At 33.8% G+C, this 14,892-nt stretch overlaps 1 protein-coding gene and 1 non-coding gene across 4 annotated transcripts in view; one reads left to right on the top strand and one right to left on the bottom strand.

Annotated features, from left to right (window-relative positions):
* LOC116428714 (zwei Ig domain protein zig-8) overlaps positions 1-14,892 on the bottom strand; it is a 755,717-nt gene that overhangs the window by 397,368 nt on the left and 343,457 nt on the right. Inside the window, exon 1 of one of the 3 annotated variants that reach the window (XM_076371223.1) lies at positions 9,704-9,766. The exons of the other annotated variants lie outside the window; for them this stretch is intronic. The gene's annotated coding sequence lies outside the window, so the exon portion shown is untranslated. Of the gene's footprint in view, positions 1-9,703; positions 9,767-14,892 lie in introns of those variants that run through there. 3 annotated transcript variants of the gene reach the window in all.
* Positions 4,574-4,644, top strand: TRNAG-GCC (transfer RNA glycine (anticodon GCC)). The gene has a single exon. It is a non-coding gene; the product is annotated as a tRNA-Gly (tRNA).

The following is a 14,892-nucleotide window of genomic DNA, read 5'->3' as shown; positions in this document are numbered from 1 at the left end:
TTGGCGTAGAAAATGTTGCTCATAGCGAAAATTTAATTTAATTTTTTTTCCTTTTTCATTGAAATCGAACATGTGTACACTGGTAGAAAACTATCAGTTCACGTATTATAGTAACATGAAAATATACTAATATTTTTTATTACGAACAATCAGAATGTTTCGTGTAAATGCAATGCTGACATGATTTTTAAAAAGAAACATTTAACTAGCAGAAAATATCATTTCAGAAGAATCACGTGTAAACACAGATAAATGCCCAGGGAAATACCTAAGTATATTACATTTCTAATTATACACTGGGAAAGTAGCATGATACGATGAAATGTCTGAGACGAAAGTTAATACCCTAAAAAGAACTGCATAACAGGTTATTACTATTTTGACTCTGAAGTAACCTTGAAACGTCCAACAAAAGTCACATGAAATTTGTTAATAAAATCTTACATTTTTCATTACATATTTTCGTAGTTTCCACGTGGACGTTTTCAAAATACTTTAAAATTTTCTTCGCGTAAACTGTTCTAAACAGAAAAATTATAAAGTTTGATACTTAATACTAAACTTCGCACAGTAGAACAGTATCCGTAATATTCAAATGAAATATCTCCTTAATTTATGTGCAAGAGTTCAAGAGTTTTCTGAATGTCGTTTTTATCTCATCAGAAAACGTTGGATATTTCCAGCAAAAAATTATCGAATGCAAAGGGTTAATTTCAACAGTTTCAACAATATCAAGACGTCCACTGTCAGATGGGCAAAAATGTAAATCACATCGCCGCAGTGTCAACGTATCAAACGAGAAAGTTCGATCGTTCACGAGCCACGCGACAACGAGTCGCTGAACCAGCAGAATCAACGAGCGTGCCGTTTTTAGACCAGACAGAGCGCGTAAGAGGGTGCCCAGCCGAAGACATCTGTCAGGAAACCGAGACGTAAGAATGTGGCAAAGAAAGTAGAAGAAAAGAGGCGGACGCGGATGGTTCGTCCGAAAGGAGCGGGGAGAGGAGTCGGGGGAACGATTGAATCAGCGGAATCACTGTCGAAAGGATCGCCAGGACAATCACGACTCGTGGCGAATTTAAATGTTGCTAGTCTGGAAATTCGGTCATGTGGAAGGGTCGTGCCGGAAATCGCAGCCTTGGGACCGGGGAATCTAATACCGCAGCCACTGTATGGTTATGAAAAGGCGACCGATGAAGTTGAAAGGTGCTCGCGCGAGTCGCGTCCTCCATTTTTGTACGCGCTGCGGAAATACGACGTGCTTATGCAACAGCGAAATCGAACCTATAACCGAGGGAACTCCTAACTCTTCGCCCCATTGCCTCCTTACGAAGCACCCGGGGCGATATCGATTATGATATGAGATCGAGGATGGTACGAAGAGCTTCCTGATACCAGGATTAACCCTTTGCTTGCGGAGGGATGTGTACGTAGGTCTTAATAGGGTTGCTCCTGTTTTCATAACATGGACGATGTACACACGGTTCCGTTCGGAATTGAGTTATACGTTTCATCATGCAGTACTTGAGATAGACGGTGTTCATTGTTTGAGAATGGTTTTAATCCTTCACAACCGACAGAAGGGAATCTGTAATGCGTTATTTGGTAACGGTAATCTCTTCGATTGTTCTTGGTGTGTATTCTGCGTTACTTCCTGCTTGCTGGTTAGTATTGTTAGTATGTTCAATTCGTGTTTCCTGCGTAATAACAGTGTTTCCGAAGAAAGATGGAGGAACATGTGTGATTAACAGAGAAAAATATGATGCAATAAATTAAAAAGGTATTTCTTTTTCTTTGTGTTTGATGGGCTGCGTAGAAGAAGATTAAAATTTTGGTAATGTGGGTGGTTGAAAGGAAGATAAAACGATATGTGAACGAAAATGCATGGAAATGTTTTATTGAGTATTTTTTAAGTAATTTATAAACGAGCCGCTATTATTTTGAAAAAGTTGTGTATAATAACGACGTGACAAAATTCAAATTAATATACAATAGGAAAACGGAAAAAAGCAAAATATCCAAATAATTTTTAAATGCAGTGAAAATTTAATAAAAATTTGATGTTATTTGTCAACAGAATGTGTTCAGAATTTGGTTAAAATTCATGGAAGAATAACTGTTATTGACAATGTCGACAGTTTATATAAAAAATTTATCGCATGGAACAGAAAAACGTGCTAGAAAAATTTTATCTTCCGACTGAATATCGGCTGCACACAACCTTTAAAATCAATATCTCCATTTCCTATTGAATAGAACGATAAAAAAATTTACTAACACCAAAAATTTAATTGATGGTATTAAAAAATATGACAAATAGGATTGCACAAAATATTGATATGTGTGAAATATGAGATATATAATCATAGAAATTCATAATTAAACTTGTATTTGTTCACATAGTTCCTTACTTGCTTCATTATTTTAAACAGAACATGTATTTTTCCTTTTTTATGTATAGTATTTTTTTTTTTATTACTTCATACGACATATATGTACATACATATCTATATTTTTATGAAAAATTCAGTTTTATCAAAAATATATTTTCATATAGTAACAGTATGATGTTCTTTTCATATCATTTATCTGATAAACTTTCTTTTGCCGAATTCTGTAAATGTAAACTTATGATTCTATGTAAATAATAAAACATATGTATGTATTTACTTACTGGTGTATTTTGCAATAAGAAATCTATTGTTGATTAATTTTAACCTTTACTATAAATCTTTGTCCTAATTTCAATCATTTAAAAAAATTAAATTTTTAAAAATTACTTATATAACAGGATTTCATTACTTCTCATTAAAATTTTAACAATACGATAGTAGTTAAACCTTTCTTTTGAATATACGTCTCTTAATAACCTCAATTAAACATATTAATTTAATTAATTATGTAGTAAGTTATGTAGTTATTTACAAAATTCTTGAAACTATCGATTACAAAATTATTGTAAATACAACTCGACTATCATGTTGAAACTATTATTGGAATTATTCTAATTATTGAAGTTATATAATGGCATCGAAGATTATTTCATTCATTGGAATACTGACGAGAATACTATTCTCAGAATAACAAGCGATCCACTTTGTCCCAGCCGAAGATGGGGGATGATTTGAAATTTCATGCACGGGAATGCAGGGAGTTATAAATTTTCAGATCGGGATATATACCTCACATATATAACACGTATATGTGTGTCGCTGGCAAGCGTTACGTCTTCATAACTTTAGTAAAGTTCATGATATTTCGAAGCTTCGATAGGTTCGCATTGCGTGTACGGGGTGTTGATCGTTCAACGCTGGGTGATGTAAGTATTTCACTCCAGTTTGTTCGAGCTTTTACTGAAAATTTATTGGGCCATCGAAGCGAATGTAATACCGGGCGTATTAAAATTTCAAGTCCTTCTGTCGGCTAGGCGTTTGATGAGTTTCAAACAACGCCCGGGACAACGAATTTTACGACCACCTGCGAAACTTTTCTGCCCTACATTTACGAACGGACCACATATTCCGTTTCAGAAGAATTTACTGGAACTATCCTCGAACACTGATGTTAATATTAATTAACGTAGTTGAATACTTTGGAACGAATCAGGGATTCGAGTAATTGGTATGTTCATTTCATCATTTATAAACCGATGTGGTTAAAAATGAAAGATTACTTAAGGTATTGATTTAACACGTGCACGCAGTGTAATTCACGTTTTTGCTAATTTGGCGGCGAAATACTGAAAAGTTTTGAAAATATTCAAACCATCAATAAGTAAATTAATTTTCAACTATATGGCAATGTTTTCTACTTATCACATTAGTTTAACGAACTACATATTAGATGATACACTCCGTCTAATTCAGTTTATGTACATTATACGTATTTAATAAAATGCTGTGATACAAAAATTGTACATACAATAGCTCTTTTGTTTCCTTCAATTTAGAGAAATTTAACAAAAATTCAAAACACAATTTCGTTGAAAGAAATTGGAAAGTTTCAGGATAAGTGAATAAAATTATACTTGAGCAAGTGTTAATGTAAATATAATTTTTCCAATACATTAACATTCATTTTATAAGAATTATGTCATAAAAGAAACTTCTCGAAACATATCGTGGAAATCTTCTACGGATTATAGGAATTTATTAATAATAAACGAAGAAATTTTCCAAACAAATTTAAAAAAAGCTTTGTACGTAAATAGTAAGTATATAAAGGTACTTGAGAGTCAATCTAAAAAATCTATTATCGTCTATTACTGTCTGTCATTTTAAATTTACAATTTTAAGAAATAAATATTACTCAAACACATCCGTCCACCGTCATCCTTCAGTTTGGCGTACAACTCGAATAGGAATAATAAATTTTACCACTAACTCTTTAAAAGAGTATGTATTTAAAATGGAACTCCATGTTGCTACAACATAAATTTCGGATTTTATTTAGAAAGTAATAGAAAAAATTAAATTATTATACTTACAGTTAAAATTAATTTTTAGTAAATTATTTAAGTAAAAATATAAGGTTCATTTAGCTACTATAAGAAAGTATAAGAGGTATATCACGAGCATCGGTGGTTCAGTGGTAGAATGCTCGCCTGCCACGCGGGCGGCCCGGGTTCGATTCCCGGCCGATGCAAAGATTATTTTTTTTTCTCAATACAAAATTCATTCTTAATGTATCAATCTTTTTAAATAATTTCTCTATTCTCACAATTTTAGCAGAAATTTTATTATATAATATCTTTCTCTAATATATTTTAACATTTCAAGTTTTATACTTTTAACTCTAATATTCTATCTATGGATTTTACATAGAAAGATTTTCAGCTTAAAAAAGCAAAGCGAAAGTTTATGGGTATATTTATCCGTATACTTCGTTTATATTAAATATATTCGACAGTATGTGGAAATGTTACTTTAAATTCGGACTTTCCTATGACTTTTTCGCTTTACGTTAGTTCATTCAGCATTCAGCGAATTATGCAGTTATTCATAGAAAAGGTTCAATTGATTAATTCATTCATTTATTAAGCATGCATTTAAAAACGATTCATATTAAATGTATTGTTCACAATATTTATTATTCAATTTTATAGTTGCGAGATACATAGCAGAATAATACCATTTGCAAGGCAGGCAACAATACGGGAATCGATATCCAATTTTTCCGATTTAAAAATTAACCAACATTTAGTGTAATCATGCTAAATATAAATTTTCTTGTAGAATGCCTGAAGCATCTATAATAACGAGAAAACGAAAGACAACAGAAAGTACATTAGTTTTCATCTTTATGTCGATTCCATGAAAAATACTTAATTGCTGTAGAGGAATAAAAGATCTGAACAATTTATAATTAAAAAATCAGACTATTAGAAATATATGTAGTCACTAATGGGTGACATTTTAAGCATAAGAAAGGAAAACACATAATACTTATCACTAGTGAAATATATTTAACAGGTTAAGCGCCACGGAAAGCTTGAGTGTTTTACGTAATACTAATCCCTTTAAATAGCAAAATTAATAGGACCAATTATTAATTACTTGGGATCATAATTCTTACACTACGCTGTTGTCAACTTACTTACGTTATCAAACACTTTCATTCAACATCAGTTACGTTACATATTATTATTTTCTAGCAATTCAGAAGTGTTAGTCATGGGTAACATTTAACGTGTTAAAACTGAAACACGTATAATTACTAATTAAAGTACCACGTAAAACGAGAAAGAAAGTACCGAAACGAATCAAAGATCGTAATCGAAGCTTCATTACTCGGTGATCTCATACAATGTCCAAACAATAAAGAATGAAACGCGAACTAGAGCTACACCAAGCAATGAAAAATATCCAAGAAATACTTTCTCTCCTACCCACTCGCTGTTGCATGAAATATCAAACCAGCAGCGATAGAATCGAAACGCGATTTCCGCGTACCACGGAAAGCCCTCCGTTTGTCCAATCGACGTCGACCAGGCGTACATCGTGTTTTCTCGCGTTGCTTTCCAAAGCTTCGTTCCCCCGTGCTTCGCCGGGTATCAAGACTATCGGCGAGATGAGTACAGAAACTGTTTACTTTGGAAATAGTAGAAAATTGTCACGTGCATGGATCGAAAGTTACCGTAGTCTGTCAGTCCTCGCGGTAGTTGGACGGGCGGAACCAATGGAGAAGGTTTTCTTTGCGGAGCGATGCGACTTCGTAAAACACACTCCTCGAAACTATGCTTCGGGCGAGTCAAATGGAGTATCTTCCCGAAAAGTTTCCCATCTTCCACTGAAAATCGTTTCGAGGGCTTATCTTACGAATGGAAATGCGTTACGAAACTTGCAGCTGACATGGCCGACTTGAATCGTGGTAATTGTCATGATAATGCAATTGGAACACGAGCCAATTGCAGTTGGTGCAATGTAAATTAATGTATTCGTTACCACTATTTTGTCACGGCAACAATTTTTATAGTGATACATAATTCTGTTTTTACATGAAGCTTTTTAACACAATTTTTATTTGTTTAATTTAATACGAATTAAAGAAAAATTAATTTTTTTAGACAATTTGGTTTGATTTAACACGATCATTCAAATTTTAATATGAACATTTATACAGGTTATTACATTATTTTGCCGATTTTTTAGGTTTGAAGCTAATTTCTATTTTTTAAGGGTACGGCGTGGTTCTTATTCAAAACATATCCATCGTGTAAGAACAGAATGGGGAGATGTCGTTTTCTTATATGCACTATATCTTTTTTGTAAATATTTGAAAGAGGTAACACCTGTTTTGACAAATACTTGAATGAGGTAACATCTTTTTTGATAAATATTTGAAAGAGGTAATAGTGTTACTAATTAAATAGTAATGCGCATAACATTGAATTTCTTTACACAAAATACGAAATTATGGTTTGAGTTAAGGTCTTTGTAAAGAATGTTTTAATATATAATAATAATAAAATCACGATTTCCTTACAGATGTATTAAATTCGAACTAATTTTTTTAAGTTGAATTACATTTATCCTATTTACGGTAAAGATACTATATTTTTCTATCGTATCGTCTGATACATTTTAAATCAGTTAACAAATAAAAAAAATTTGTTCACTATTAACAATGAAATGTATAAAAAGTTAATGTTGATTACAAAAATATCTTAGTAAACGTCAATTCAAATAATATTTTTACAACCTTTGTACAAACATTACAAATTACTAAGACAAAGATTGAAAAGTCGAGGAAACGTGACATTCAAAGCGTAATGAAATAATTATATAACTTAGAATTCAGGAAGATTTCCGGACTGCATGAGAGAACAAACTTCTCCAAGTGTTCAGAATTTACAAGAGAATATAAAGTATGGTAACCACCTGTAACTTTTACACGGCACTCTTCACTGAATGTCTTTTAAGAAATTACTATTTCATTGGTTGGTACGACAACTTATTCATGTATAACTTTGCAACTATCACTTGGACAATGTATAAATTAGAATTGGCCCGATTTACTTCGTTATTTATATCTACTAGATATGGCTTATTATGAAGTTATATATTTAATTTTATATATTTAATTTTTGCTACTAATGTAATTTATTCTAATTATATTAATGAAGAGAGTGAAATATTGTATGTAATATATTGTTAATCATTAAAATAATTATACAGTTTGTATATAAATTAAATATAATAACATATTAAACATATCATTTGAATACACATTCCAGGTATAGCTTAAAATAATCAAATTTCATCACCATATAAACAAAAACGGGAAAATAAAAGAAAAATTATACGTATGATCAATAAAATTGTTTACAGGATAAAATTGTCTTGATGGCAATGCATCAGGATTAGCTTTAAAATGTTAAAAACTCGATAATAGTGACGATGATGAAAATCGAAGTACTATTTATGTAGACGACCGTTTATTTCCGTCACATTTTATCGTGAAGTATTTTTATTAAACTGAAATCGATACTTCAATGCCAGCCTTAAAGGCATGTGCAGTAAATAATTTTTTAACAAGTTGTACATTCTCTTCATTATTTTTTCTAGAATTACGAAATCCTAATTCCGAAAAAATAAGTGATGATTAAAGATAATTTTATATCCATTGCGACATTAAATCTCAAATTTTTCGTTGCCCTAAATAACTTACCAGAACACTATAACATACTTTAAATGTCCAAGCACCAAAAAACCCAATATCCATCTGGGTTTGGTGCCACAAAATAATAAAAAGTCTTTTGGCCATGTAAAAATTGCAATAATAAAAATTACTGCAAGGGTATACATACTTTTTTATATATTTTACATATTCGTTAGATTGAAGCTGTACTTGTAATAATAAAGTAAAATACATTCTACAATGATTGTTTAATTTTACATTTAAAGGGAAATTTTCAAAATCAATATATAACTATTACATCACTTTTCTCTACTTCTTGTTTTGTGGAATTAATTAATTGACCCAGTGAGTGGTTCACATATTGATTTCACATAACCAACAATGGAAGTAATAATGACATTTCAGAAAACAAAACCATATTGAGATCGGGGACTTACGTCCTAATTGGTCCCAGGTTGGACAGCGTAAGTCGAAAAGGACCTAAGTCGGGGTACACAGGGTAGATATGTACGCATATATGCGAACATACACGTTTGTACATGTGTTTATCAGATCAGAAGACACATTTTCTTTTAAATGTATAAAAATTATAGAAGAGAATACATTTAACGAATGTTTGCAAAGAACCGAAGAGATCACTATGTTCACGAATAATACAGGAACGTATTACTGAATGGTCTTCTTCTAGACGAATTTACTTTTTAGTTCTTTTCAAAACCTTCTACTGAACTATCAAAAAGTTTTATTATTTCCAATTTCGTTCCTAAATTTATAGTATTTCTTTTGTTAACAACATAATTTAAGGATGAGGACATCTGACACGTGTGACATTACACACGCGTAAATAATAGTCATAATTTTCGATTAATTGTACTTGTATACAGATATTTACTGTAAATATATTTCTGTAAGTTCTTAAACTGTTTGTAAACTACATAATCTAAAATTATTTACCCACTTAAACGTTATAAAATGAATCTATAGCACGACGAATTATTTACTCAAGTAACTTTCACACTTATTCAATTAAAACTAAACACGTAGAGCAAGAAATATTGGTTGAAAACAATTGACTACGTTACGTGGAGACGACGTAACTGCAAAACGATGTAAATCGTGAGGACGTAAATCACTCCACTGTACATTTTATTACTAAATTCGAATCGTGCATAAAAAGCACCGCGTAAATACTGTTACAATTTCCCGCGTAAAAAGAATGCCACGTAACTTGAAGAACAAGTATATAATTACTTTCAAATAATCTAGAAGCTCCAATCATCGATGAGCACCTCATCAGGCTACAGTCCGTGTCAACATCCAAAATCAGTTTGACAGAAGCATTGACTTACTTTCCGAGGCTGCGTGTATGATTCTTTACCGTTCTAGTCACATACCAGCGAGCTGCATGATTCAATGAAGCAGTATCCCGTGTATGATTCTTGCCGCCGGAGCTGTACACAAGCGTGTTATCAGCGGCGAGATTCAATGAAGCAGTACGTGCACATGATTCGTGCCGCACAGAATCCACAGTCTGAACGGCAAGAATCATTCGATCAGTACTTACATACATACACGCGTTGTAGAATGGAAGCGAGTTTCGGAGGACGCACGAGACGTTCATGCAATATTCAGCCGCGTTTAGGACTGCTTGGCTTCGCCGGTATGTAGGTACCCCACGCATAGACGTTTGGCATGCGTCCCGCGCGACGTTAACGCGATATATTTGACTTCTCGGATCGATCTGTCTATATTACACTGCCGTCGCATATTCATGAACAACCACGAAGGAAAAGTGAATTTCCGTTCGGGAAATTTTTCTTCCAACACAACTCGGGGATGATGTGAAATACGAAAAGCGCAGTGGAGGACGCTTTTCCGCGAGAATTCAGATCGCGGGTTCAGATCGAGGAGACTTCTTATATTTTTTCTTGCTGTATAATAAGGCACGCATTAGAACAACGGATTCAACTCGGACTAGTGGAACTACCGGAATTACCTTTGCGGCGGTTTTAAAAACTTTATTCGCGTGCATTGGGTAGAAAGTAGTCTTATGAAAGTTGGTGCATGCGGAATCGGCAGATTCTTTTTTAACTCCGATTTTGAAGGACATGTTTACAGTGGGTACTTGATGGTATAAAGATGTAATATTGTTGTTGATATATAGTAAGATTCAAATCATTAATAAAGTATTTTATACTATTTTCATTCTTCAGGACTGGCAAAGATATTTCTGTGTGAATTGTGTTTGAATATTACTAGAACAATATGAAGATTAGTGGCTCTAATTTTTTGTAGCTACGATAATATTGTCATAATACATAGATGTATATATTGAGAAATATTTCACCTATTCCATTGGAAAAATGTTTATACAAAAAGCTTCGTAACAGTGAGAAGAATAGAACTTCGTTACGGTGTCAGTAAAATGTGGGTTTCTAAAATTATTCACAGCCTTCAGTTTCCACCGACTCTTTTCACTTCGGACAAAAACACGACAGAATGGTTAGTGATATCGGAGAATCCATTGTTTACAACAATTCCCGAGTTTTCCGGGAATGAAATTTGCAGAGACCAGCCGGGGCATCGTTTCGTCGACTTTGAAACACGATAATATATTCCGAGTTTCGTTTCCTCAGCAGACAAAAGGCCACGCGAGTCTTCCAGCAGCGCGAACTTCGAGACTGTTTAAAGACACGCGGCGAAACAACTTAACATAGTTAACAGTCATGGGGAACTGGGAAGTTCAGAGAAACTGACGCGTGCTAACGGAAGGGAACGGGCTTCTCCATTTACAAGGGTATTAAGATTTAATAGAGAAACTTCGTGCCGAATGCAGTTCGAATTAGCGCGAACGTGGGAATATTGCCGTTTTAAGCACCGTTTTCAGGGTATTGTCTCTAGTGCCAAATTACCATGTCGAACAACAACGGAGTACGCATACAGAATGAAGTGGATCTGAAGGGTCTGCACCCTGGTTAGGCTTCCTGCTGTGTTGGCGGCAGCAGCGGGCCGAGTGTGTCAGCAGTTTTCGTGATAAACGCGGTTAAACGCATCGAACTATAATCTTAATTCTTGGACCGACTAATTGAGACCCTTCAAAACAACAGTAGAATTGGTATACAATGGAAAGCTAATTCCTTGTGGAGATAAGAAGCGGGGATTTGAATTAAAATCTCTTAGAGACTCGAACCCAAGGAAATTTCAAGGGGACTTTCTGGTCTTGTAATTCCTTCTTAACGTATTACTTGCTAATAGTCGATTAATAGACTTTTCATTTCAGCGTTTAACACTAGATTTACGGAACGAGCCAATTTGACTTATATTGAATTTTATAAAGATTATTTGGTAAATGTTTGGGTCGATTTTGATTGATGCACAAATATGTATCTTGTGTACTTTTAAACCTTAAATTTTTAAAATCTAAATAAACGAATATCAATCTTCCTAACCGATAGAACAAACTGTACAGTAAATGTCCATAAATCTAGTGTTAACGATCGATTGCCTATAAAGAGACTTCTTAAATCTGAAATATTCAGTGTTATGTGTATTCAGCATTTTATCATTTTTAATATTGATTCTTAAAATAAGTGTTATTAATAATCACTAGTAATTTGCGGAAAATCGTATCTCAAGTCTTTATTTTATTTCTCATTTATATGCATTCATATGCACCTGCTAAACCAAAATATTAAAAACAATGGAAGTAACAATACTTTCATCGAAACTAATATGAACCGTCAAGTAGGAACTTGGGAGGTAAGAAGTTTCGGAGGCGACCATCTCGTTTGAATAGATTCTGCAACTTATCACGTTCTCAAGATAACCCTTTGACCCACTAAGCTTTCTAATTACACAAAACTGAGAAGTGAAGCTAATATTAGATCTCTGTGAGTTACACTACTGAACTGCTGCATGAATGGGAGCATGAATGTCCAATAGCTCTGAATTCAGGATTCTCGGTGAAGTATTTCCTTGACCAGTCATGTATGCGCTACAGAGACGGTCCGCAGGATGCTAATTAAAGGAAACTCGTCCTTTAATTACGATCGTAATTGTACAGCGGCAGTACTTTACTCGCGAAGATCGATTCGTGATATATTAATTTCTAATCAAAAGACAAGTCAAGTTCCACGATATCTTAATTAATGTTTGAACTTCCTTATTACATGGTTGAACCAGTTGCAGTTTAATTTAATTTGGTTCTATTGAAACACTCCATGTTCTAATGATGAATTGAAATTCTTAAGAGAGTTTCCATAAAGTGGATCAATACTTTGGTAAGCATCTTCGTTTGAAGATCGTAGTTACGATGAAACATAATGAAATAATTAAATAGTAGTAAACTTAGTAAGGGAACCTGAAGTATCTGGGCCTTAGAAATAATAAATTTTGAATGAATTCTTTCAGTTACTATGCCACTCACAATTATAAGAGTGATTCTAGTGAGTAATTGTGTGAAGCTATAATTGTGTTCTGTTGCTGGTATAGGTAGGAAAAGTATTATAAAGGAAACTTTTGCACGGTTTAATGGATTCCATCAATCCGTGACACGATTCTCTTCTGTAAAATGCATCTGCACTTACAAAGTATAATGATCCTTCATTTTTTAATTTGCATTATACCCCTCTTACTGTAATATTTCGATTATAAATTTATACGTACGAAATATATTATAAATATGAAAGTCTGTTAATTGTTACCTTTAAGCGTTTAGTGTTAAAAATTTATTAAACTATGAATATGTTACAGAATTGTACATATTATATACCTATTTTATTTATACTATTTATAATTTATAAATTTTATAGTACTTAATTTTCAATATGACCAAAACTGGTGCTGAATGAGCTGGAATTAGAATTGCAATAAAGATGGCGAAATATAGGAGAGTTATATAGGAGAGTATGATTTTACTATCTGAAAGTGAACTGCAATTTGAAACTAAACTCTAATACTTAAAAATAGTGAACTTTTTAAAAAATAAATGTATTGAAGTCCAGAAAACTCGTTAGAATAACCAAAAATGGAATCATTGCCATAAATAACTTGGTTCAGTTAAATAATTACTAATAATTTGAAAAGTTCAAATTCTCTTACTTCTCTCTTTCCTTCTATTTTTTAGCCAATTAGAAAGGAAGTTGATTTGTTAATGGACAATAATCGTACACGCTTATAAACACTGGCGGAAACAAACAAGTAATACTAGCAGACCGCCAGTTAGCAAACAATGGACCCGGCTTACTGCCGGAAGCCACAGTAAAAGGGGAAACTGTTCCCAAAGGTTGGACAAGCCAGTCTATCATCTTGATGTTACTGGCCACTGAAATTTACATTCGGAATTAAAGAACACATACAGGAAAGAAAAATGAACTGAAAAATTATACAATTATTTTCTATGTTTTAATTTAGGAGCAAAGGGACGAGTATTTTCAGAAATTTTAACTAAAAGTACTAAAATAAAAGACTCAATTACAATAATATTCTCATTAATAATAATTTGTTTATTTCAATTAAATGGAAGTGACAGATAAAACTACATATATTTATATAACTACAAATAGGTTGAAATATTTAAGTTAAAAAATGTTACCTATTATTTTGTACATTGTTTTATTAACAAAACAATTAACAGACAATATGTATGATATATATTTTGGCAAAAAAGCTTAGAATAAAGTTAATACAAAAAGCTAACAATCTAAGCCATAAATAACTTGTATAAATAGCTATAAATGACAGAAAAAAACACTAGAAGAATTCCACATTCCCCGATGAGACACAAACGACATTTCTCGAAGCTAGCTTACCAAGAAATCACACATAAACTGATCAACAAAGCTATTTCATTTCAATATTTCATACGTCGACGCATCATTCAAATCTTACTATTAAACATCAAACTTCACAATTTTGTCGTATCAAATCAAGCGGCGACAGGGAGTCACCTGGCGAGTGCAAAGAATTGAAAAAAAGCATCAAATGCAAATTCATCGGAGATCTCGTCAAGCAGAATGCAGGGTACCGCTAGCAGATAGAAGAATCACGTCTCCGCGTTTCCATAATCCCGTCCACCGAGGATCGTTAACAAAACACTCTGCATCGAGTCGCAACTTCCACCCGTTTTTCCCCGGAAACCGATTTCCTTCTTTCCGGTTCATATAACCTGACGAATAGGAGATAAAAACGCCGAGGAGAGGCAAAGTTGTTCGTCTCAGATAGCGAAAAGACATTCGAGTAGATACGTATGTATCATTTTGGCGAGACAATTTCGTGAAAAAGGAGGGAACGAATTTCTTAAGCAGCTTTAAAACTCGAACGCGCGTTGCCGGGCTTGCCCGCGGTCGCAGGCAAACGTGCCTCGGCCATTATCGCGAATCGGTATCTTCCTCTCCGCCGTAGCTGCGATTTTCTTTTCATTAGCGTCGTTGGAAAGATGCAACGGCGTTTCTGCAACGAACGCCGCCGAATGGCAACTGGGTCGCCGGTCGGCATAGAAGATAACCGCGAACTTTTCCTTTCGCGGCGAACGTTCCGCAAGCACAATATCTCATCTCCGAGCGAACGTGGAAGAATGAATCAGTTTTGGTGTTCTGCCGGATTATTCGACGCGTTATACCTTGTATTTCGAAAGAGCAGCCTTGAGTGGAAGGCAGCGGCTGGTCGCGTGTCCCTGGTGAACGGGGGGGAGAGGGGACGGAAACCGAATAGCCACCACGTATTTCGCACAAGGTTGTCACTTTGTGAGATTAT

The sequence above is a fragment of the Nomia melanderi genome, chromosome 10 (genome assembly GCF_051020985.1).
Source record: "Nomia melanderi isolate GNS246 chromosome 10, iyNomMela1, whole genome shotgun sequence".
In the NCBI taxonomy this organism is placed as follows: domain Eukaryota; kingdom Metazoa; phylum Arthropoda; class Insecta; order Hymenoptera; family Halictidae; genus Nomia; species Nomia melanderi.
The sequence above is the reverse complement of the archived record's forward strand: the minus strand, read 5'-3'. Positions and strand labels throughout refer to the sequence as shown.